This window comes from Triticum urartu, chromosome 2A (genome assembly GCF_056163025.1).
Source record: "Triticum urartu cultivar PI428250 chromosome 2A, HENAU_Tu73, whole genome shotgun sequence".
Taxonomy (NCBI): domain Eukaryota; kingdom Viridiplantae; phylum Streptophyta; class Magnoliopsida; order Poales; family Poaceae; genus Triticum; species Triticum urartu.
The window spans coordinates 142742882-142766108 of record NC_141874.1 but is presented as its reverse complement, the minus strand read 5'-3'; positions in this window follow the sequence as shown (position 1 = coordinate 142766108).

Genomic DNA, 23227 nt, shown 5'->3' with positions numbered 1-23227 from the left:
AAGATCACTAAGTCGATCTAGGTTTTCAATCTCGGTGCAACCGATTTGAACCTTTCGGTCACACTGAGTTTCAGTAACTGCTTGCAGTTATGAATCTCGGTGCCACCGAGTTGTTCCACTCGGTCACACCGACAGGGTCAGGCTATATATACTCACGGGCAAAATTTTGGAAATTTCTCCGAAACCCCTTCTCCCGCGCATAGCTCGCTCTGCCTCCTGGGTCTCCGGATCGTCCTCCTCGTCGCCAGCCGCCTCCTGTCGCTGGTCTCCGCCACCGTCAACGGAATTCTTCCCCGCCGTTGCCGCCGTAGCGAGTTCATCGCCGAACTAGGGTATGGACTCGATCACAGTGCTATCCCCATCCGATTCCTAGCACATTGTGTTCATTATGATTCTTACCACAATTGAAATGCTTCTATCCAATCAAAACAGTCCGTAGATTAGAGTTGAATTGAAAATTTAGGGTTAGGTTTCCGCCGAAACCATCTCGGACCATCCGAGTTGTGGAACTCGGTACCACCGATTCGGCTCAGGCCATTGCACATGTAATTTTTGGTCTGACCGAGAATTGCAAATCGGTGTGACCGAGTTCAGGACTTTGTGAAACCCTAGCAGTCTCGGTGCCACCGAACTGTGACTCGGTCTGACCGAGTTCACTAGTTTAGGTTCCAACAGCTGCTTCGGTATCACCGAGTTTACAAATCGGTTGAACCGAAATGCTTTCTGTGGAAAACTAAAACTAAGTTTTTGACTCATTCTTTTGCAAAAACCTCTGCATTTTGTGATGCTCATCCACTCTATCTCATCTATATCTATTCACAGGGTCTGCTGTCAGTGTTTGCAATATGTCCGATCAGAGTGACAGCCAGAACAGGTCAGAGGAGCTGGTTCACCTGAGTGAGGGCACTAGTCCCTCTAGCAGTTCAGATGATGGTAGCAGGAGCACTCCTAGCAACTTGCCCAAAGCTGCCACCAGAACAAGGAAGAAGAAAACTTCAGAGTCTGAGGATGAAGACTATGTGGCAGTTGAGGATGAGGCCACTTCCAAGAAGAAAGTGGTGAAGAAGGAATATAGCACTGCTGCTGCCACCAAGCCAGGGATGAAGATCAAAAGGCCAGCAGGAAGACAACCCATGTCAAAAGCCAGAGCCACCACTCAAGTCCCTTTGGGATCTGAACCCAAAGAGCCTGCTGCAGAAGGAAAGAAAAGGAAGGAAAGGGTCAAGAAGACCATGGCCAGAGTGATTGGAAAGGCTTCCATGATGGAAGAAGAAGAGGAAGAAGAGGTTGCTGCACCAGCACCCAAGGCACAGAAGCTTATGGGTGATGCTATCAGGACATGGGCTGCTTCATCAAAGCCCAAGAGTGCACCTAAGAGGAATACCAGGAGTATACCAGCTGCTGAGAAGAACAAGGCCCCAGTGCCTGAAGTTGCTGCTGATGAAGATGATGAAGGACAAGTCCTGAGGAAGCTCAAACCCAAGATTCCAGACCACAATGATCCTCATCCTGTGGCTGAGAACATGAAGATCAGGAGAGACTCAGGGTTGAGGCTATGGAGAGAGACAGATCCATATGCTACCAGGAGAAGGACTGCTGTTGATTACAGGTTCCACACAAAGGAACAACAGGATTTCTATGAGACAGTGCTGCTGGACAAGAAGCCTATAGTGTGTGAAATGAGGTGGGTCGACTGGAAGTATATCAAGGAAAATGAGGAACACTATCCTGGTGTGTTTGACAGCTTCTGTGCTTGTGGAGTTGCAAACTTTGTTGGGCAGAAGCTCAGAAAGTGGAATGAGGAGCTCATAATGCAATTCTACTCCACAGTACACTTCTATCCAGATGGCAGGATAGTATGGATGTCTGAAGGTACAAGGTACCACTCAACTATTGAGGAATGGGAAAATCTGATCAATGCTCCTAAGGAAGAAGAAGATGACTTGGATGTCTATGCCAAGAAGAAAATGGATCACAACTCTATGGCAAACATGTATAAGGAGATTCCTGAAGATGATCTTGAGACTCATCAGTTTGGGTCAGTAAAACACTTGCTGTTAGGGCTGCCTACAATCAATTGGATCCTTAGGCACACTCTCTTGCCCAAGTCTGGTGATCACAGAATGATTAGAGGCCATGCAATTGACTTGCTACATATATTTCATGTGCCACAGAAGTTCAAGTGTAGCGACCAGACCTCAAACAGTCTGATCTCTGTGCTCCGGTGTCATCCCTGGATCAGTAATGCTGACACCACACAGTACTCGGAGGATTTATAGCAGAGTAGCAATCACACACTTATTACATCGAGTGTCTCATAAGAGAACTTATTACAATAAATATGGCTTAAGGCCATCTAATAACGATAACAGCGGAAGGCTTGGAAGATAAGTGAGTCCATCAACTCCAACGGCATCACTGAGTATAGAACCACGACCTAAAAACTCCTCAATCATCGTCTGAAAAGTCTACAACATTAACGTTGCAGCCCGAAAACGGGTCATCACATGGAATATGCTGGCAAGGTAACACATAGAGAGTAATGGAATGAAATAGCTATACTATATGCATATTTGGCTGGTGGAAAGCTCTATGGTTACAGTTTTGCGTAAAGCCAATTTTTCCCTACTTCAAAGGAATAATTTATTTAACTATCATGGTAGTTGTTAAACATTGAGAATGGTTGACAGCATTCTCAATCCCAATTAAGCATCATCATTAAACATAACCCAACAAAATTAATTTTTAGAGTAACATGTTGAGATTCACATGATAATCCAAGTACTAGATACTCAAGATGTCCATAACCGGGGACACGGCTAACCATGATTAGTTTGTTACACTCTGCAGAGGTTTGCGCACTTTTCCCCACAAGACTCGATCGCCTCCGTTTTGGTTTCTCGCACTACATGGTGTTTGAGAAGACGGATGACTGAGACATAGTCTTTCAGAAGCGCTAGCACCTTACGATCAGGTAGACCGTACCACCTACGTCCCCTACATCTGCTAGTCTACCACTGTAAGAGTTCGCACGACTTAGTCAACTATGCTAGAGCCCATAATAGCTTGTGGCTGCACACGGAAGTTTCTAGTATGAATAGTCTCATGATCCCTTTGAGCCTGGGTGGCGGTCCAAAAGAAAAACAGGCAAGTCCTGGAATACCCAGGTGCCTCAATCCACCCAGATGTGTTTTTAAGTTGCCACCTTAGATAAACCATTAATTAATAAAACTCACATCTGTCATGGATATCACTCACCCAATCCACGTCTACTAGCATAGCCTGGCATAAAGCAAACGTAGAAGTAACTCCCAAAGGTTTGATAATACACAGGTAATAGGTACTACCTCAACTACTTCCCATCTCACAATGTAATTAGATCCTAATCATGCAATGTATGAGGATTGATCTAATGCAAGAAAACTGGGTAGTAGAAAAGGTATGATCAAAGTGTTACTTGCCTTGCTGATGATCCGCGAAACCTAGAGATTCGAAGTAACAAGCGGCGCACTCCGGGTATTCTATCGCAGACAAACAAACAAGCATACAATAAGTACTCATCTAATGCACAGGTAAAACTCAAATAAGAGATCTAACCAGAAGTTTCAACTTAAGAACTCCGGTTGGCAAAAAGAATCAAATCGAACGAAGCAACGAAAATCAAACGGCGAAAGAAAACAACTTCGTTCTAGTAATCTGGATCTAGGGAAAATTTTACAGTAGCAAAATCTTGTTTAAGTTCGTTAAACAGATAGAGGGTTTCGAGACGAAACTCTAGGCGCTTGAATCGCCTGATTCCGATAAACGAGCGAAAAGTTATACTAAAACGAAAATCGGATCAGGAATCGCGATCAGAAAAATCGCGGATTTAATCCGAGAAAAAGAAAAACGACGAACGTTCGCTAGAACGAACGGATGAACGCTTGCTATTTAAATAAACCAGAAATACCGATCTATTTAAAAAAACGAAACTAAAAAAACCGACGGAAAAACCGATCTATTTTTTTTTAAAAAACCGATGGCACGGAAGTCGAGGCGCGGCGAACCTCGGCGGCGGCGGCGCGGGGCGGCGGCAGCGGCACGTGGGGCGGGGCGGCTCGAGGCTAGGGTTTTCCCGGGTGGGCTGCCCTGGCTTTTAAAGCCTGCCGGGCCAGAGTCCCGGACGGACACGGCCCGGTTAGGTCGGTTCACTTTTTTTTTAATTATTTCGCTCGGAAGAAAAATAAAAAGAAATACTTAACGGACTCCAAAAATTCCGAAATAAATTTTCACGGGCTTCTAAAATCAAGCCGCACAAGGTGAACATTTATTTGGGACCTAAGTGCAATTTTGGAAAACGCACATTTTTCCTAAATTCAAATAAAACACCGGAAAACTCCAAAATAAAATCTTATTTGATTTTATTATTAAATCCTCAATATTTCTTTATTTTGGGAAAGTCATTTTATTCCCTCTCTCATATTTTTGTAATAGAAATAGTTGATGATAAAATAAATAAAATCAAATGATCCTATTCTCAAAATTTGAGAAAACTCAAATATGAAAGTAACGAAATCCCCAACTCTCTCCGTGGGTCATTGTGTTGCGTAGAATTCCTAGGATCAACCAAAATGCAAAATAAAATATGATATGCAATGATGCTCTAATGTATAACATTCCAAATTGAAAATTTGGGATGTTACAAACCTACCCCCCTTAAGATGAATCTCGCCCTCGAGATTCGGGTTGGCTAGAAAATAGGTGAGGGTGGCCCTTGAGAAAATCTTCCTCTCGCTCCCAGGTGGCTTCATCCTCTGTGTGGTGGCTCCACTGAACTTTGCAAAACTTGATAACCTTGCTGCGGGTAACTCGGCTGGAAAATTCGAGGATCTTAACTGGTTTCTCCTCGTAGGTCAAATCGTTATCCAACTGAATTGTTTCCAGTGGCAGTGTGTCTCTCAAGGGTATGTCAGCCATCTCCGCGTGACACTTCTTTAACTGAGAAACATGGAACACATCATGAACTCCTGACAATCCTTCGGGCAATTCCAACTTGTAGGACACTTCTCCCATACGTTCCAAAACTCGATATGGTCCTACAAATCGTGGTGCTAACTTCCCTTTAACTCCAAAACGCTTTGTTCCTCGAAGTGGAGATACTCGAAGATAAGCTCTATCTCCGACTTCATAAACTGTCTCCTTGCGTTTAGAATCTGCATAACTCTTCTGTCTGGACTGGGCTACCTTGAGCCTATCGCGAATCAACTTCACCTTCTGTTCAGACTCTTTAATCAAGTCAGGTCCAAACAACTGGCGGTCTCCAACTTCGTCCCATGACAACGGTGTCCTACACCTCCTTCCGTACAATGCTTCGAAAGGGGCCATCTTTAAACTGGTTTGGTAACTATTGTTGTAAGAGAACTCTGCATATGGCAAATTATCGTCCCAACTAGATCCATAATCTAGCACACAAGCTCTCAGCATATCCTCCAAAATCTGATTGACTCTCTCGGTCTGTCCATCTGTCTGTGGATGAAAAGCTGTACTGAATTCTAGCCTGGTTCCCAAAGTTTCGTGCAACTGCTTCCAGAATTTTGAGGTAAACTGGGTTCCTCTATCTGATACGATACTCCTTGGAACTCCATGCAGACACACGATCCTGGTCATGTATATCTTTGCCAACTTAGCACTGGTGTAAGTGGTCTTTACTGGGATGAAATGAGCTACTTTTGTCAATCGATCAACTACAACCCAAATTGAGTCATAGCCTGAACGTGTCCAGGGTTATCCCGTGATAAAATCCATGCCTTGCTTATCCCACTTCTGTAGCGACCTGACCCGAATGGATCACGTCTACTGCGCTACGGTGTCATCCCTGGATCAGTAATGCTGACACCACACAGTACATCGAGGTTTTATAGTAGAGTTGCAATCACAAACTTATTACATCAATGGCTCAAAAAGAACTTATTACAATAAATATGGCTGAAGGCCATCTAATAAAGATAACAGCGGAAGACTTGGAAGATAAATGGGTCCATCAACTCCAGCGGCATCACTGAGTATAGGGCCACGACCTAAACGCACCTCAATCGTCGTCTGAAAAGTCTGCAACATTAACGTTGCAGCCCGAAAACGGGTCAGCACATGGAATATGCTGGCAATGTAACACATAGAGAGTAATGGAATGAAACAGCTATACTATATGCACATATGGCTGGTGGAAAGCTCTATGGTTACAGTTTTGCGTAAAGCCAATTTTTCCCTACTGCAAAGGAATAAATTTATTTAACTATCATGGTGGTTGTGAAACATTGAGAATGGTTGACAGCATTCTCAATCCCAATTAAAATACAATTAAAACCCAACAACATTAATTAGAAGTAACATGTTGAGATTCACAATGATATTCAAGTACTAGATACTCAAGTTGTCCATAACCGGGGACACGGCTAATCATGATTAGTTTGTACACTCTGCAGAGGTTTGCGCACGTTTCCCCACAAGACTCGATCGCCTCCGTTTGGTTTCTCGCACTACATGGTGTTTGAGAAGACGGATGACCGAGACACAGTCTTTCAGAAGCGCTAGCACCTTACATGTGGGGTAGACCGTACCACCTACAACCCCTACATCTGCTAGTCCACCCCGTAAGAGTTCGCACAACTTAGTGAACTATGCCAGAGCCCATAATGGCTTGTGGCTGCACACGGAAGTTTCTAGCATGAAAGATCTTATGATCCCTTTGAGCCTGGGTGGCGGTTCAAAAAAAATAGGCAAGTCCTGATAGACATCAGGTGCCTCAATCCACCCAGATGTGTGTTTAAGTTGCCACCTTAGATAAACCATTAAAATTATCAACTCACATCTGTAATGGATATCACTCACCCAATCCACGTCTACTGGCATAGCATGGCATAATAATAAGCAAACGTAGAAGTAACTCCCAAAGGTTTCATAATAGTACAGGTAATAGGTACTACCTCATCTACTTCCCATCCCACAATTTAATTAGATCCTAATCATGCAATGTGAGAGGATTGATCTAATGCAATAAAACATGGGTTGTAGAAAAAGTATGATCAAAGTGTTACTTGCCTTGCTGATGATCCGCGAGTCCTAGGGTTTCGAAGTAACAAGCGGCGCAATCCGGGTAATCTATCGTAGACAAACAACAAGCATACAATAAATACTCATCTAATGCATAGGTAAAACTCGAACAAGAGAACGAACCAGAAAGTTTAACTTAAGAACTCCGGTTGCAAAGAAAGAACGAACCAAACAAAGAAACGGAAAACAAACGGCGGAAGAAAACAACTCGGTTCTAGCAAGTTGAAACTAGGTCAAATTTTTATCAGGGCAAAAGCTTGTTCAAGTTGATTAGACGGAACGGCGGTTTCGAGACGAAACTCCAGGCGCTTGAATCACCTGATTCCGATAAACGAGCGAAAATAAAAACTAGAAAGAAGACCGGATCTGAGATCGCGATCGCGGAGTAAATCCGACGAAAAGAAAAAGAAGAACGGTTAAACGAACGGACGTCGTTAACCTAGAAAAATCCAGTGATCACGTTCATTAGGACGAATGGTCCGGCGAACGGTCCAAAGACAACTAAATCGGAGAAGAAAACGAATCCGATCTAGGGTTTCGGAGAAGAAAAACCGAACGAAAAACCGATCTAGAAAACCGGAACGGTTTAGAGAAGAAAAGAATCGGAACGATTAGAAGAAAACGATCCGAGAAAAAGAGACGCGGGGCAACCTTGGCGAGGTCTCCGGTGAGGGGCTCCGGCGGCGTGGGCGTGGGGCGGCGGCGGCAAGGTGCGGCGGCGGCGCGGCATGGGGTGGTGCGGCGGCGCGGCGTGGGGTGGCAAGGTGCGGTGTGGAGGAGAGGGGCTTTGATTTGATGTTTAGAGGGGGGGGGGTGCTTGGGTATTTATATTGGGGAGGGGAGGGGTTTACTTGGGGTAGAGGGCAAGGAATTAGACTAGGAATAGGAATAGAAAAGAGGAAAGGAAAAGATCTAGAAATAGAAAAGGAATATACGGAAGTAGGACCAAAGTCCTACTAGGATTCGGTACAGGAGAGAGGCGGCGGCGGCCGGCTCCCTGGCGCCTGGCGCTAGGCGCACGGTGGCCTGGGGCGCGGTGGCCTTCGGCCCGGCTGGGCCTTGGCCTGGCCGGCCTGCTCCAGTTTTTTTTGTTTTTTTTAAATAGTTTCCGCGCGCAGAAAAAAAACAAAAAGAGATCTAAACAAACTCCGAAAAAATCTAAAGTAAATTTTCCCCGACTCCTAAAAATGAGCCGAACAAAATGAACTTTTCTCCGGACCTAAAATGCAATTTTCAAAAACACGCATTTTTCCCTATCCAAATAAAATGCAAATAAAACTCCGGCAAACAAAAATTGATCTATTTATTAAATCTTCATTTTCCTAAATTTTGGGAAAGTCATATTATTCCCTCTCTCATATTTTGACACCGGAAAATTTATTGAAGATAAAACAAATAAATCAAACGATCTTCTTTTCAAAATTTGAGAAACTCTCAAATATGAAAATAACGAAATCTCCAACTCTCTCCGGAGGTCCTTGAGTTGCGTGAAATTTCTAGGATCGACCAAAATGCAAGAAAATATGTTATGCATGATGATCTAGTGTATAACATTCCAAATTGAAAATTTGGGATGTTACAAACCTACCCCCCTTAAGATGAATCTCGCCCTCGAGATTCGGATTGGCTAGAAAATAGGTGAGGGTGGTCTTTGAGCAAATCTTCTTCTCTCTCCCAGGTGGCTTCATCCTCTGAATGGTGGTTCCACTGAACTTTGCAAAACTTGATAACCTTGCTGCGGGTAACTCTGCTGGCATAATCGAGAATCTTGACTGGCTTCTCCTCATATGTTAAGTCGTCCTTCAACTGAATTGCTTCAAGCGGCACGGTATCTCTTAGCGGTACCTCCGCCATCTCGGCATGACATTTCTTCAACTGAGAAACATGGAATACATCATGAACTCCTGACAGTCCCTCTGGTAATTCCAACTTATACGCGACTTCTCCCATACGTTTCAAGATCTTAAACGGTCCAACGAAACGCGGTGCTAATTTTCCCTTAACTCCAAAGCGCTTAACTCCTCGTAGTGGGGATACTCGAAGATAAACTCTGTCTCCGGTTTCGTAAACTATCTCCTTGCGTTTAGAATCTGCGTAGCTCTTTTGCCTGGACTGGGCTACCTTGAGCCTATCGCGAATCAACTTAACTTTCCGTTCAGACTCCTTAATCAAATCCGGTCCAAAGAATTGTCGGTCTCCAACTTCGTTCCATGACAACGGTGTCCTGCACCTCCTTCTGTATAAAGCTTCGAAAGGTGCCATCTTCAAACTGGTTTGATAACTGTTGTTATAAGAAAACTCTGCATACGGCAAGTTCTCGTCCCAACTAGATCCATAATCTAGTGCACAAGCTCTCAACATATCTTCCAAAATCTGATTGACTCTCTCGGTCTGTCCATCTGTCTGCGGATGAAAAGCTGTGCTGAACTCTAGTCTAGTTCCCAAAGTTTCATGCAACTGATTCCAAAACTTTGAGGTAAATTGGGTTCCTCTATCTGATACGATACTCCTCGGAACTCCATGCAATCAAATGATCCTAGTCATGTATATTCTTTGCCAACTTAGCACTGGTGTAAGTGGTCTTAACTGGAATAAAATGTGCTACCTTCGTCAAACGATCAACTACTACCCATATCGAGTCATACCCTGCTTTCATCCTGGGTAGTCCTGTGATAAAATCCATGCCTATCTTATCCCACTTCCATTCGGGTATCGGCAATGGTTGTAACAATCCTGCTGGCTTCTGATGCTCTGCCTTTACTCTCTGACATACGTCACAAACTGCTACATATGCTGCAATATCCTTCTCATTCTGGTCCAGCAGAATGTTTCTTTCAAATCCAAATACATCTTGGTATTCCCTGGGTGAATCGAATACGGTGAATCATGTGCCTCCTGCAAAATCAACTTCCTGATCTCCGGGTCATTGGGCACATAAACACGGTCCTCAAACCATAGGGTATCGTGCTCATCCTCATGAAATCCCTTTGCTTTTCCTTTGCTAAGTTTCTCCTTTATAGAAGCAATCTCTTTGTCACATTTCTGAGCTTCTCTGATTTTATCCATCAATGTTTACTTAATCTCCAATGCTGCTACATAGCCTCTCGGAACTATCTCCAAACATAGCTCACGAAGGTTTTCTGCTAACTCCTTGGGTATACCTCCCATCATTATCGTATTGACATGGCTCTTACGGCTCAATGCGTCAGCTACTACATTAGCCTTTCCGGGATGGTAATGCAATCTCATGTCATAATCCTTGATGAGCTCCAACCATCTCCTTTGTCTGAGGTTCAACTCCTTCTGCGTAAAAATGTACTTCAAACTCTTATGATCCGTGTACACCTCACAATGATTTCCAATGAGGAAATGTCTCCACGTCTTCAATGCATGCACTACGGCTGCTAACTCCAAATCATGCGTGGCATAATTCAACTCATGAGGCTTTAGTTGTCGGGAAGCATACGAAACAACTCTCCCTTCCTGCATAAGCACTGCTCCAAGTCCTCGACGTGAAGCGTCGCAATACACCTCATAATCCTTGGTCTGATCTGGCAATATCAACACTGGTGAGGTAACCAATCGTTTCTTCAACTCCTAAAAACTAGCCTCACACTCCTTAGTCCATTTGAACTTAGTATCCTTCTTCAACAATTCCGTCATAGGCTTCGCAATCTTTGAAAAATTCTCAATAAATCTCCGGTAGTATCCTGCGAGTCCAAGAAAACTCCGGATCTCTCCAACTGTTGTTGGTGCTTCCCATTCGGTTACGGTCTCAACCTTTGTGGGGTCAACTGCTATACCTTCTCCGGATATAACGTGTCCGAGGAATCCTACTTTCTTCAACCAAAACTCACATTTGCTAAATTTGGCATATAACTAATGTTCCCTTAGTTTCTCCAAAACCAAACGCAAATGTTCCTTATGCTCCTCTTCATTCTTTGAATAAACCAGGATGTCATCAATGAATACTACGACGAACTTATCCAAAAACTCCATAAATACCTTGTTCATCAGGTTCATAAAATAGGCAGGTGCGTTAGTCAATCCAAATGACATAACGGTATACTCATACAATCCGTATCTCGTGGTAAATGCTGTCTTAGGTATGTCCTGCTCTCGAATCTTCAACTGATGGTACCCTGATCGCAAATCGATCTTGGAAAACACTTTAGCTCCTTGCAATCGATCAAACAGATCATTAATCATCGGCAGTGGGTACTTGTTCTTGATGATTACTTCATTCAATCCCCGATAATCTACAACCATCCTTAATGATCCATCCTTCTTTTCCACTAGAAGTACGGGTGATCCCCAAGGTGAAGAACTTGGGCGAATGTAACCTTTATCCAATAACTCCTTAATCTGATTCTTAATTTCCACCAAATCCTTTGCTGGCATCCTATATGGTCGCTTCGATATTGGGCCTGTACCTGGCAATAACTCAATCAAAAACTCAATGTCTCTATCCGGTGGCATGCCTGGCAATTCCTCAGGAAATACATCAGGAAAATCCTTTACCACTGGTACTTCTTCTTGCACAACTCCTGTTAGGCAATTCACTTGTGCCCTTTTTGGTACATGCCGGGATACATACTTGATCCTTCTCCCTTCTGGTGTAGTAAGCAAAATTGACTTACTAGCACACTCAATATTCCCTTCATACTTTGATAACCAATCCATGCCTAATATCACATCCAATCCTTGAGATTCCAATACTATTAGGTCTGAGGGAAACACATAGTTACCAATCCTTAATGGTAACCGATCACACCATCGTCTAGCCTTAAACTCCGCTCCTGGTGAGCTTACTAACATGGGTGACCTAAGGGCTTGGGTTGGCAGGTTATACTTATCCACAAATCCCCTTGATATGTATGAATGCGATGCACCAGTGTCAAAAAGAACGAGTGTAGTAAATGACTTAACCAAAAACTTACCGATTACTGCATCGGGCTGATCTTCAACCTCCTCCACATTAACATGGTTCACCTGTCCCCTATTGAAAGGGTTCGGCTTGTTCCCAGAGCTTCCATTGCCATTTCCATTCTGGCCTTCAGGACATTCATTGGCATAATGTCCGGTCTTCGAACACTTGAAACAAGTGACATTACTCAGATCTCTCTTGGTTGGGGTCGATGGGATGGTGCGGTTCTGTCCATTGCTTCCTCCATTCCCATTACCATTCTTGTGGCCATTATGGTTGTGCGTGCTACCTCCTCCATGGGTATGCTGAAACTGAAATCCCGGTTTAGGGGTAAAACGGGGCTTCTGCTGGGCTCCAGAGTTATACTTCCCCTGTCCATACTTCCTCTTACGGTTCTCCATCTGCTGTTGCTTCCCTTCAATCATGATGGCACGATCTACCAACTCCTGGTAGTTGTTGAAACTTGCTACCATCAACTTCATGCTTAGTTCATCATTCAGTCCTTCCAGAAACTTCTCCTGCTTAGCTGCATCCGTAGCAATGTCATCTGGGGCATAACGGGCTAGCTTACTAAACTCCTCCACATACTGGCCAATAGTCCTTCCTCCTTGGCGTAAGTTGCGAAACTCACGCTTCTTTATGGCCATAGCTCCTGCTGAAACATGGGCAGTGCGGAAAGCTTGCTGAAACTGATCCCATGTGACAGTGTCAACTGGGTAAGTGGCTGTGAAATTCTCCCACCATGCTGCCGCGGGTCCGTCTAGCTGGTGAGCGGCAAACTTCACTTTCTCACCATCCGTGCATCCTGCAGTGGTCAACTCCCTTCCTATCTTGCGGAGCCAATCGTCTGCTACTATCGGCTCGGTGCTACTAGAAAACACCGACGGATTCAGCCTAAGAAAACGGGCTAAGTGGTCAACAGGTGGTGGTGGTGGTGGGTTGTTGTTGTTCTGTTGATTCTGAACTAACATCTGCATCAATTGATTCTGCTGCTGGATCAACTGAGTGAGCTCCGGTGGAAATCCATTGTCACGTCTTGGAGGCATCTGAGGGTTTAGAAAAGACGAGAATTAAGAATAGAGGGGTCTAAAGAGAAAACACTACCCATATGCACATGAGGCAAATGCACACAAAATCACTTCAATCAATCAAACAATGGCTTACAAACGGTCTAAAACTATCGCAAAAGTGCTCGACTATAATGTTTACATGGGGAAATACTACTACTATCTGGTGGTCATCTAGAAATTTGAACCGGTGGAAGACTCCATGATATCTGCTCCAGCTTCGTCTTCAAAGTCGGGTTCACTTGGATCCGAATCGGTGTCGTCGATGATGATGTAGTTGTCCGGACATGCGACGTACTCGTCTTCCTCCTGGGATGCTAACTTCCTCTTGAGTTCTTCAATCTCCTGCTGTGACGCCCCCGATTTAATCGTACACTAATCATACACGCAAATGTGTACGATCAAGATCAGGGACTCACGGGAAGATATCACAACACAACTCTACAAATTAAATAAGTCATACAAGCATCATATTACAAGCCAGGGGCCTCGAGGGCTCGAATACAAGAGCTCGATCATAGACGAGTCAGCGGAAGCAACAATATCTGAGTACAGACATAAGTTAAACAAGTTTGCCTTAAGAAGGCTAGCACAAACTGGGATACAGATCGAAAGAGGCGCAGGCCTCCTGCCTGGGATCCTCCTAACTACTCCTGGTCGTCGTCAGCGGGCATCACGTAGTAGTAGGCACCTCCGGTGCAGTAGGAGTCGTCGTCGAAGGTGGCGTCTGGCTCCTGGGCTCCAACATCTGGTTGCGACAACCAGGTAGAAGGGATAGGGGGAAAAGAGGGAGAAAGCAACCGTGAGTACTCATCCAAAGTACTCGCAAGCAAGAAGCTACACTACATATGCATGGGTAAATGTGTAAAGGGCCATATCGGTGGACTGAACTGCAGAAAGCCAGAATAAGAGGGGGGATAGCTAATCCTTTCGAAGACTACGCTTCTGGCAGCCTCCGTCTTGCAGCATATAGAAGAGAGTAGACTGAAGACCTCCAAGTAGCATCGTATAGCATAATCCTAACCGCTGATCCTCCCCTCGTCGCCCTGTGAGAGAGCGACCACCGGTTGTATCTGGCACTTGGAAGGGTGTGTTTTATTAAGTATCCGGTTCTAGTTGTCATAAGGTCAAGATACAACTCCAAGTCGTCCTGTTACCGAAGATCACGGCTATTCGAATAGATTAACTTCCCTGCAGGGGTGCACCACATACCCCAACACGCTCGATCCCATTTGGCCGGACACACTTTCCTGGGTCATGCCCGGCCTCGGAAGATCAACACATCGCAGCCCCACCTAGGCACAACAGAGAGGTCAGCACGCCGGTCTAAACCTAAGTGCACAGGGGTCTGGGCCCATCGCCCTTAGCACACCTGCACGTTGCGTACGCGGCCGGAAGCAGAACTAGCCCCCTTAATACAAGAGCAGGCTTACGTTCCAATCCGGCGCGCGCCACTCAGTCGCTGACGTCACGAAGGCTTCGGCTGATACCACGACGCCGGGATACCCATAACTACTCCCGCGTAGATGGTTAGTGCGTATAGACCAAATGGCCAAACTCAGATCAAATACCCAGATCTCGTTAAGCGTGTTAAGTATCCGCGAACGCCGACCAAGGCTAGGCCCACCTCTCTCGTAGGTGGTCGGAACCTGCCCTGTCGCTCCGCCTCAAAGATCCACTCGCGGGTGCTCCTCAAGCCAACCCGTCTTTAGTCACCACATGTATCATGTATAAAGTATATAGTATATACCCGTGATCAACTCCCGAGTGATCACGGCCCGATAGTATAGCATGGCAGACGGACAAGGATGTAGGGCCACAGATGGAAATACTAGCATCCTATACTAAGCAAGTAGGATTGCAGGTAAAGGCATCAACAGTAGTAGCAAGGACAGGCTATGCATCAGGATAGGAATAACGGAAAGCAGTAACATGCTACACTACTCTAATGCAAGCAGTATAGAGAAGAGTAGGCGATATCTGGTGATCAAAGGGGGGGCTTGCCTGGTTGCTCTGGCAAGAGAGAGGGGTCGTCAACACCGTAGTCGTACGGGGTAGCAGCGGCGTCGGTCTCGGTGTCTAGAGAGAGAAGAGGGGGAAGAAACAATAAATATAATGCAAGCATATGCATAGTGATGCATGACATGACAAGTTACGGCGTTAGAGGTGCCCTAACGCGGTAGTAGGTGATACCGGTGAAGGGGGATAACATCCGGGAAAGTATCCCCGGTGTTTCGCGTTTTCGGACCGGTGAACCGGAGGGGGAAAGTTGCGAGTTTGATAGGTTAGGGATGCGTGGTGGACGAACGGGCTGCGTATCCGGAATCGTCTCGTCGTTCTGAGCAACTTTCATGTTGAAAATATTTTAATCCGAGTTACGGATTAAAAGATATGATTTTCTAAAGATTTTATTAATTTCTGAGATTTAATTAATTATTTAATTAATTCGAAAATGATTTAATGACATCAGCATGATGTCATGCTGACATCAGCAGTCAACAGAGTTGACTTAGTCAACCTGACATGTGGGTCCAGGGGGGGGACCCACCTGTCATCCTCTAATTAGGTTAAGTAGGGTTTAGGTTAATCTAATTACAGTTTAATTAAACTTAACTAGTTAATTAAATTAATTAAACCGGATTAATTAACTTAATTAATTCCTCAATTAATTAATTAATAATTAATTTTATTAAATCATTTTTTTATTTCTATTAATTATATTTATTTTATTTTTATTTTTATTTTAATTCCTCCTTTTTTTTATAAAACGTTCTGGGGGGGGGCCTGCGGTCAGTGGCATGGCCGGTCCAGTCAGCAAGGCTGACCGGGTCAACAGGCCGGCCGGGCCCCTAGGGCCCACGGGTCAGTGACCCAGGGATGGCCCCAGGTCGGTCATGTCGGCGCCGGCGTTGGGGAGCTCCGGGGAGCGTTCCCGCGGCGGAGGGGCGCCGGACCTCGCCGGGATTCGCCGTCCGGCGGCAAAAATGGCCGCGGGCGGGTGCGTTCGAACGTGGAGAGGATGCCGCGTCCAACGGTGGCAGAGGCACGGCCGGACTTGGCCGGAAACGACGCCGACGAGCGGCGGAGGCGGCGGTGGGATTCGGGACCGCGTCGGGATCGCGCTACGGGGCTAACGGGAAGGCCAGGGGGGCTGCGCGACGCGCTGAGCACAAGGGGCTCGGCCCCGTGGCCATTTGGTCACCGGATGGGCGCCGGCGACGAGATCCGCAACGGGGGCGCTCGGGTACGGAGGGGAACGAGGGGGAAGAGGAGGGGGGGCCTCGACCGAGCGGAGGAGGCGCGAGGGGAGGGGGGTACGTGGGGCGCGGTGAGCCGGCGCGAGCCGGAGCGCGGCGCGGGAGCGAGCTCCGGCCATGGCGACCGAGCGCGGGGGTCGACCCCTACGGCTACAGAGCGAAGCAGGGGAGGGAAGAGCTCATGGGGGGGGGGGGGGAACGCGTGGGGTCTCGGAAGCGGGCTCGAGGGCGGTCGGCGGCGTCCGGCGGGGAGGAGGTCGAGGTGGCGGCCGTCCGGCGATGCGGATCCAGCGAGGTGGGAGTCGGGGACGGTCCCGAGGCGACGAGGGGGGGTTCGGGCGTCCTGCGCGGCCGGTCGGGGAGGAGGGGAGGAGGACGAGCGCCAGTGGGGTGGGGCGCCGGCGTCGGGGGCGACGGGATCGGGCGGATCCCGATCCAGATCGGCGGGGGAGGGAGGAGAAGGGGATCGGGGGGGAATGGGGGGTGTCGGCTAGGGTTTCCGCCGACCGGGGGGGGGGGGGTTATGGGAGTGAGGGGGGTGGGCCGGGCCAGGGGCTGGCCGGCTGGGCCAGGTGGGCTTGGCCCAGTTTGGCCAGGGGAGGGGGGGTTTCCCTCTCCTTTGTTTTATTTTTCTTTTCTTAATTTATTTTCTCTTCTGTTTTATTTCATTTTAAAATATTCAGACACTTTATAAAAATGTGTGCACCCCACCATAATTAACCTTGTAATATTTGACAACCCCCGAACATTTTTGTTTTAATATTTGAAAACTTTTATTCTTTGGTTGATTTTGAAATTTAATTTGAATCAGTTTCGAACTAACACGAGTCTAGGAACAGTAATCGAGGTGACGTGGCATCATTAGCAGAGGTTCACTGTAGCTTAATTACCCGGGCGTTACAAAACTCCTCCACTACAAGAAATCTCGTCCCGAGATTTAGGAGGTAGAAGGAAACAGTGCGGGGTATTCATCACGCAGGCGATCCTCGCGTTCCCAAGTGGCTTCGTCTTCAGAGTGATTCGACCACTGGACTTTGAGGAATTTGATCGCCTTCTGACGTGTGCGGCGTTCAGCTTGGTCAAGAATGCGGACCGGATGCTCTTTATAAGAGAGGTCCTGTTGCAATTCGAGCACTTCATGGTCCACTGCTCGGATTGGGTCCTTGAAGCAGCGTCGGAGTTGTGACATGTGGAACACATCGTGAACCTGAGAAAGGTTCGGCGGAAGCTCCAGTTGATATGCCACCTTTCCACGCCTTTCGAGAATAGTGAAGGGACCGATATAGCGGGGAGCTAACTTTCCTTTGATCCCGAAGTGGTGTGCACCCTTCATTGGTGTAACTCGAAGATAAGCCTTTTCGCCAGGTTGATAGACCATGTCTTGGTGATGACGGTCATAATGACTTTTCTGACGTGACTGAGCAGTCTTGAGATTCTCGCGAATAATGCGAACTTGTTCTTCAGCCTGTTGGATAATATCCGGACCAAAGAGTGGACGCTCCCCAGTTTCTGACCAGTTCAGAGGGGTTCGACACTTTCGTCCATATAGCACTTCGAAGGGGGACATCTTCAGACTAGCTTGATAGCTATTATTATAAGAGAACTCGGCATATGGAAGAGATTCCTCCCATTTCTTTCCGAATGAGATTACACAAGCTCAAAGCATGTCTTCGAGCACTTGGTTGACACGTTCAACTTGCCCTTGCGACTGAGGATGGAACGCAGTACTGAACGACAGACGAGTCCCCATAGCTTCTTGGAAACTCGCCCAAAACCTTGAAGTGAATAAACTGCCACGGTCTGAACTGATAACCAGTGGGATACCGTGAAGTGAAACAATTCTGGCCATGTAGAGAGTAGCAAGCTGACTAGCAGTGATTGTCTCTTTGACCGCCAGAAAATGGGCAACTTTGGAAAGCCGGTCAATGACGACAAGAATAGCATCATTACCTTTCTGCGATTTGGGAAACCCAGTGACGAAGTCCATTTCAACATGGTCCCATTTCCATTCAGGAATAGAGATAGGTTGCAGAGTTCTAGCAGGCCTTTGATGCTCTGCTTTGATCCGGCGACAAACGTCACACTCAGCAACATAACGAGCAATGTCCTGCTTCATATTAGTCCACCAGAATCTTTGACGAATATCCTGGTACATCTTTGTACTACCAGGATGGATGGACAGAGGCGTATCATGGGCTTCTTGCATAACCCTCTTAGTCTTATCCAGGTTTTTCTTCGAACATGGTACCACTAAGCGGCCTTTGAAATACAAGGCGCCATCGTCGGCGATCGTGAAGAATGAGGGCTTTCCCCTTTTGAGGTCGCGCTTAATCTTGAGGACTTCATCGTCACATTTCTGTATCCATTTGATGGTGTCCACAAGATCTGGTTTCGCAACCAGGGTATTGAGAGAACCCTTGGAAACAACATGGAGGTTCCGTTTGGGGAAATCTTCGGGAGGGGGAGCGAGTGATCCGGGAGGAACAATATGGAGGTTCAGCCTTCTAAATTCTTCGGTAAGCGAGGGCTGAACTTTGTGGACCTGGAGGTGGTTGCAGTAAGACTTGCGGCTCAAGGCATCAGCCATTACATTAGCCTTGCCGGGGGTATAGGATATACCCACGTCAAAGTCTGCAACAGTCTCCATCCATCTCTGCTGGCGTAGGTTCAAATCTGGCTGAGTAAACAGATACTTCAGACTTTGATGGTCGGTGAAGATCTCGCAACGATTACCGAGAAGGTAATGTCGCCACTGCTTCAGTGCATGAATGACAGCAGCAAGCTCGAGGTCGTGAACCGGGTAGTTTTCTTCGTGAGGGCGCAGTTGACGAGAGGCATAAGCAATCACTCTGCGCTCTTGCATTAGGACACAGCCTAATCCTTGACGGGAAGCGTCGCAGTAAATGACGAAGTCCTTCTTAGTATCAGGTGGAGCAAGTACGGGGGCAGAAGTCAACTTGTCTTTGAGCGCCTGGAAACTTTCCTGACACTTGTCTGTCCAGTCGAACTTGACACCCTTATGCAACAAATTAGTCAGAGGCCTGGCAATCTTGGAGAAGTTCTCGACGAATCGACGGCAATAGCTGGCGAGATCGAGAAAACTTCGGACTTGCTTCACATTCTTCGGAGGAGTCCAATCGAGAATAGCCTGAACTCGTTCAGGGTTGACGGCAATACCATCTTTGGAGATGACATGCCCAAGATAGGTCACTTCGGGAAGCCAGAATTCACACTTGGAATACTTAGCATACAGCTGATGTTCTCGAAGCTTCTCTAGCACAAGACGCAGATGTCCAGCATGTTCTTCCTCATTCTTGGAAAATACAAGGATATCGTCCAGATAAACCACGACAAACTTGTCGAGGTAATCCATGAATATATAATTCATCAGACGAGAGAAGGTGGCGGGAGCATTCGTTAAGCCGAATGACATGACGGTGTACTCGTATGACCCATACCGAGTCACGAAGGCGGTTTTTGGGATGTCCTCTTCACGAACACGGATCTGGTGATAACCCAACCTCAAGTCAAGTTTGGAGAACACTGACGAGCCAGCCAACTGATCATAAAGATCATTGATCCGAGGAAGTGGGTATTTATTCTGAATGGTAGCTTGGTTTATAGGACGGTAGTCTTGGACTAATCGGTTTGTCCCATCCTTCTTCTTAACAAAGAGAGAAGGTGCTCCCCAAGGAGAGCAACTTGGGCGAATGAAACCTTTGACAAGAGATTTGTCGATTTCCTCCTTAAGCTCAATGAGTTCATGCGGCGGCATCTTGTAGGGTCGTTTAGCTATAGGGGTAGTGCCGGGTTTCAAGTCGATGATGAATTCGACAGCCCTAGCAGGAGGAATCCCTGGAAGTTCTTCTGGGAAGACATCTTGGAATTCACGAACGACGGGAATGTTTTCAATGCCCTCGAGTGGTGCAGCGTTCAACGCATTCAAGGCATAAAGACGTGCCTCGGCGTTCTGAACTAGATGAGCTTGGTAAGCTATTATTTCGTCAGAAGGGTGTAGCAGATGGACGACCTTAGTGGCGCAAACTATAGAAGCAGTATGCGCTTTCAACCAATCCATTCCCAGAATGAGGTCGATGTTAGACGACTTCAGGATAATGGGAGAGGCATAGAATTCCAGCCCTTCGATTTCCACGGGGACATCGATGCCAACCAGTGAGGTTTGACATTGTCCCACGGGGGTTTTTACCAATACCGAAGTGTTCATCTCCTCACATTTAACGTCATGCTTGTATGCAAAATCTTCTGACATGAATGAATGTGATGCCCCTGAATCGAATAAAACAGATGCAGGTACTGAGTTTACGAGGAGTGTACCCATCACGGTAGCAGGCTGGTCTAGAACTTCATTGAGATCAACATGGTTGGCATGAACACGACCATAAGACTTGGCACTGTTGTTGCGAGGCTGGTTGCTTCCACGGCCAGTTGCTGGGAGGGCCAGTTGATTCTGGTTTTGATTGCAATCCCTAGCACGGTGACCTGGCTGACCACACTTGTAGCAGAGGCCATTATTGGGAGTGGGAACAGGAGCTCGTGGTGGTGGAGCTGGAAGTCTTGTCTGCCTAGTTGGAGGAGCAGGCAGACGAGGTGCAGCATAGGACTGCCTTGGGGCAGGTGCATCCGGCTGGTACATGCTGTTGGGGATCCATATCTTACGCTTCTGCGAGGACGGGCCCGAAGATGAGCCCGTGTCACGGCTGCGCTTGTGAGAGCTCTGGTATTCCTGCAGACCAGTTTCGACATTGATGGCTTTGTTCACCAGAGTGGCGAAATCAGCAAAGTCATGCACTAGAAGTGCGAGCTTGATGTCAGCTTGAAGGCCATCACGGAACTTCTCCTGTCTGCGTGCATCAGTTGCGATGTCTTCTTCAGCATAGCGGGACAAGTCAAGAAACTCCCGCTGGTAAGCTTCCACAGTTTTATTGCCTTGGGTGAGGTTGCGGAACTCACGCTTCTTCTGGTCCATAACTCCCTGAGGAATGAAGCGAGCACGGAAGGCAGCTTGGAAGTCTGGCCAGGTGATGATTGTTCCAGCTGGCAGAGTACGCCTGTGGCTGTCCCACCATTGAGCTGCGGGTCCCTTCAGGAAGAAGGAAGCAAAGGTGACATAGCTGGCAGGGGCTACATCAGCAGACTCCATCTCATAGGTGATGTCTCGGAGCCAGTCATCAGCATCCAGAGGCTGAGTTGAGCTGCGGTACACAGTTGGGTTCAGGCGCATGAAATCCTGCAGAGTTACTGGGGTTGGCTGCTGGTTCATATTGGGGTGAGGAAACTGAGCCATAATATTCTCCATGAACTGACGATTCAGCTCAAATTGTTGCATCATCCCAGCCATGTACTCAGGTGGTGGTGGGGCGTCGCCACCACGACCACGACCACGACCACCTGGTCTAACCATCCTGCTAATATATAACAGGGGTAGTTCAGTATTGGGAAATGTGCAAAGACGAGAATCATTCATGATGAAACATGCACAACGAAAGCAGCACGATAGATACTACATAGTAGTCGGCATATCTTACAAAAGAGATCATGCATGGAGTTCGTTACACAGAGTCTGGTACATAGACTAAGACATCATAGGCGGCACACAGGCTCGCGGCGAATGCAGCTAACACTAACAAGCAAGTCTACGTCAGTCCCATGCGGTACTGCGGAGGTAGGTGTAGCCCGACAGCTGGTAGTGACGCGAAGGGAAGACCTCCACGCGAGTAGCCTGGGGCCCACGGATACTCTGGTGCGGAACCCGATGCGCAGGTGGCAGGAGAGGACCCAATGCAGGAGAGTAGCCTCCCACATCTGGCCAGCCGACGCCCTGGGGCATCACGGTCCGGGCAGGGTAGATCGCAGAACGCGACAGCTCCCCAGATCCGACGAAGGGGTGCAACATCGTCAGAGCACGGTAGAGGTGCTGACGAGTGGTGTACAACTCGTGGCGAAGAGCTCGGTTAGCTCGATCCAGCCCATCAGCATGCAGAACCAGGTTCTGATGGTAGAAGGGCTCTCGGGTGACAGTGGAGTAGGCAGCAGTGTAGTAACCCTCCGCACCAACATCGGATGCGATAGCAATGTGCCTGAAGGGGGAGGTATCCAACTCCTGATACTCTCCACGAAGACGTGTCAGAGCAGCATAAGCAGCATCGTGGACCGCCATATCAATAGTCACTCCAACACCATGAGCAGTGTGCAGCACGGTAGTGGAGTCATACTCTCGAGAGTAGAGGTGGACGACGGCACGGTACTGCTCCTGGTTGAAGTCCTGATACTCCTCATAGACGGTGTACTCAGGGTGCCAGCGATAACCCAGATAGGTCATCATCTCAGCCAACACAGCAGGTGATCCTGAGGCACCAATGGCCGTCGTGTGGCGCATGACCTGCCTCGTGGGTTCCATCTGAAAACAAAGTTGTTTTCAGAGGAGTCAAATGACAATGTGGATAATGTTCAAGTACTACTCTAAAGAATAACTAGGGCTTATCCAACTTTGGGGTGAATGTCGTAACGGGATCCTAGTGTCAGAGTTAGCAAATTCGTTTAACCCGAGTAGAAGGGAGTTCAGAGTCCCAGAGTAAAGGTCGAGGAGTAAAAGATCCTAGCACCACCCGATGGCGACATGGGCCCGTAAGGTACACAGCCAAGTTAGTAAAAGTTTTTGCAATGTCTAGACTCGACTTCAGCCAAGGAGTGTGGAAGGGGGGTTCCTACAGGCAGTCGGCTCTGATACCAACTTGTGACGCCCCCGATTTAATCGTACACTAATCATACACGCAAATGTGTACGATCAAGATCAGGGACTCACGGGAAGATATCACAACACAACTCTACAAATTAAATAAGTCATACAAGCATCATATTACAAGCCA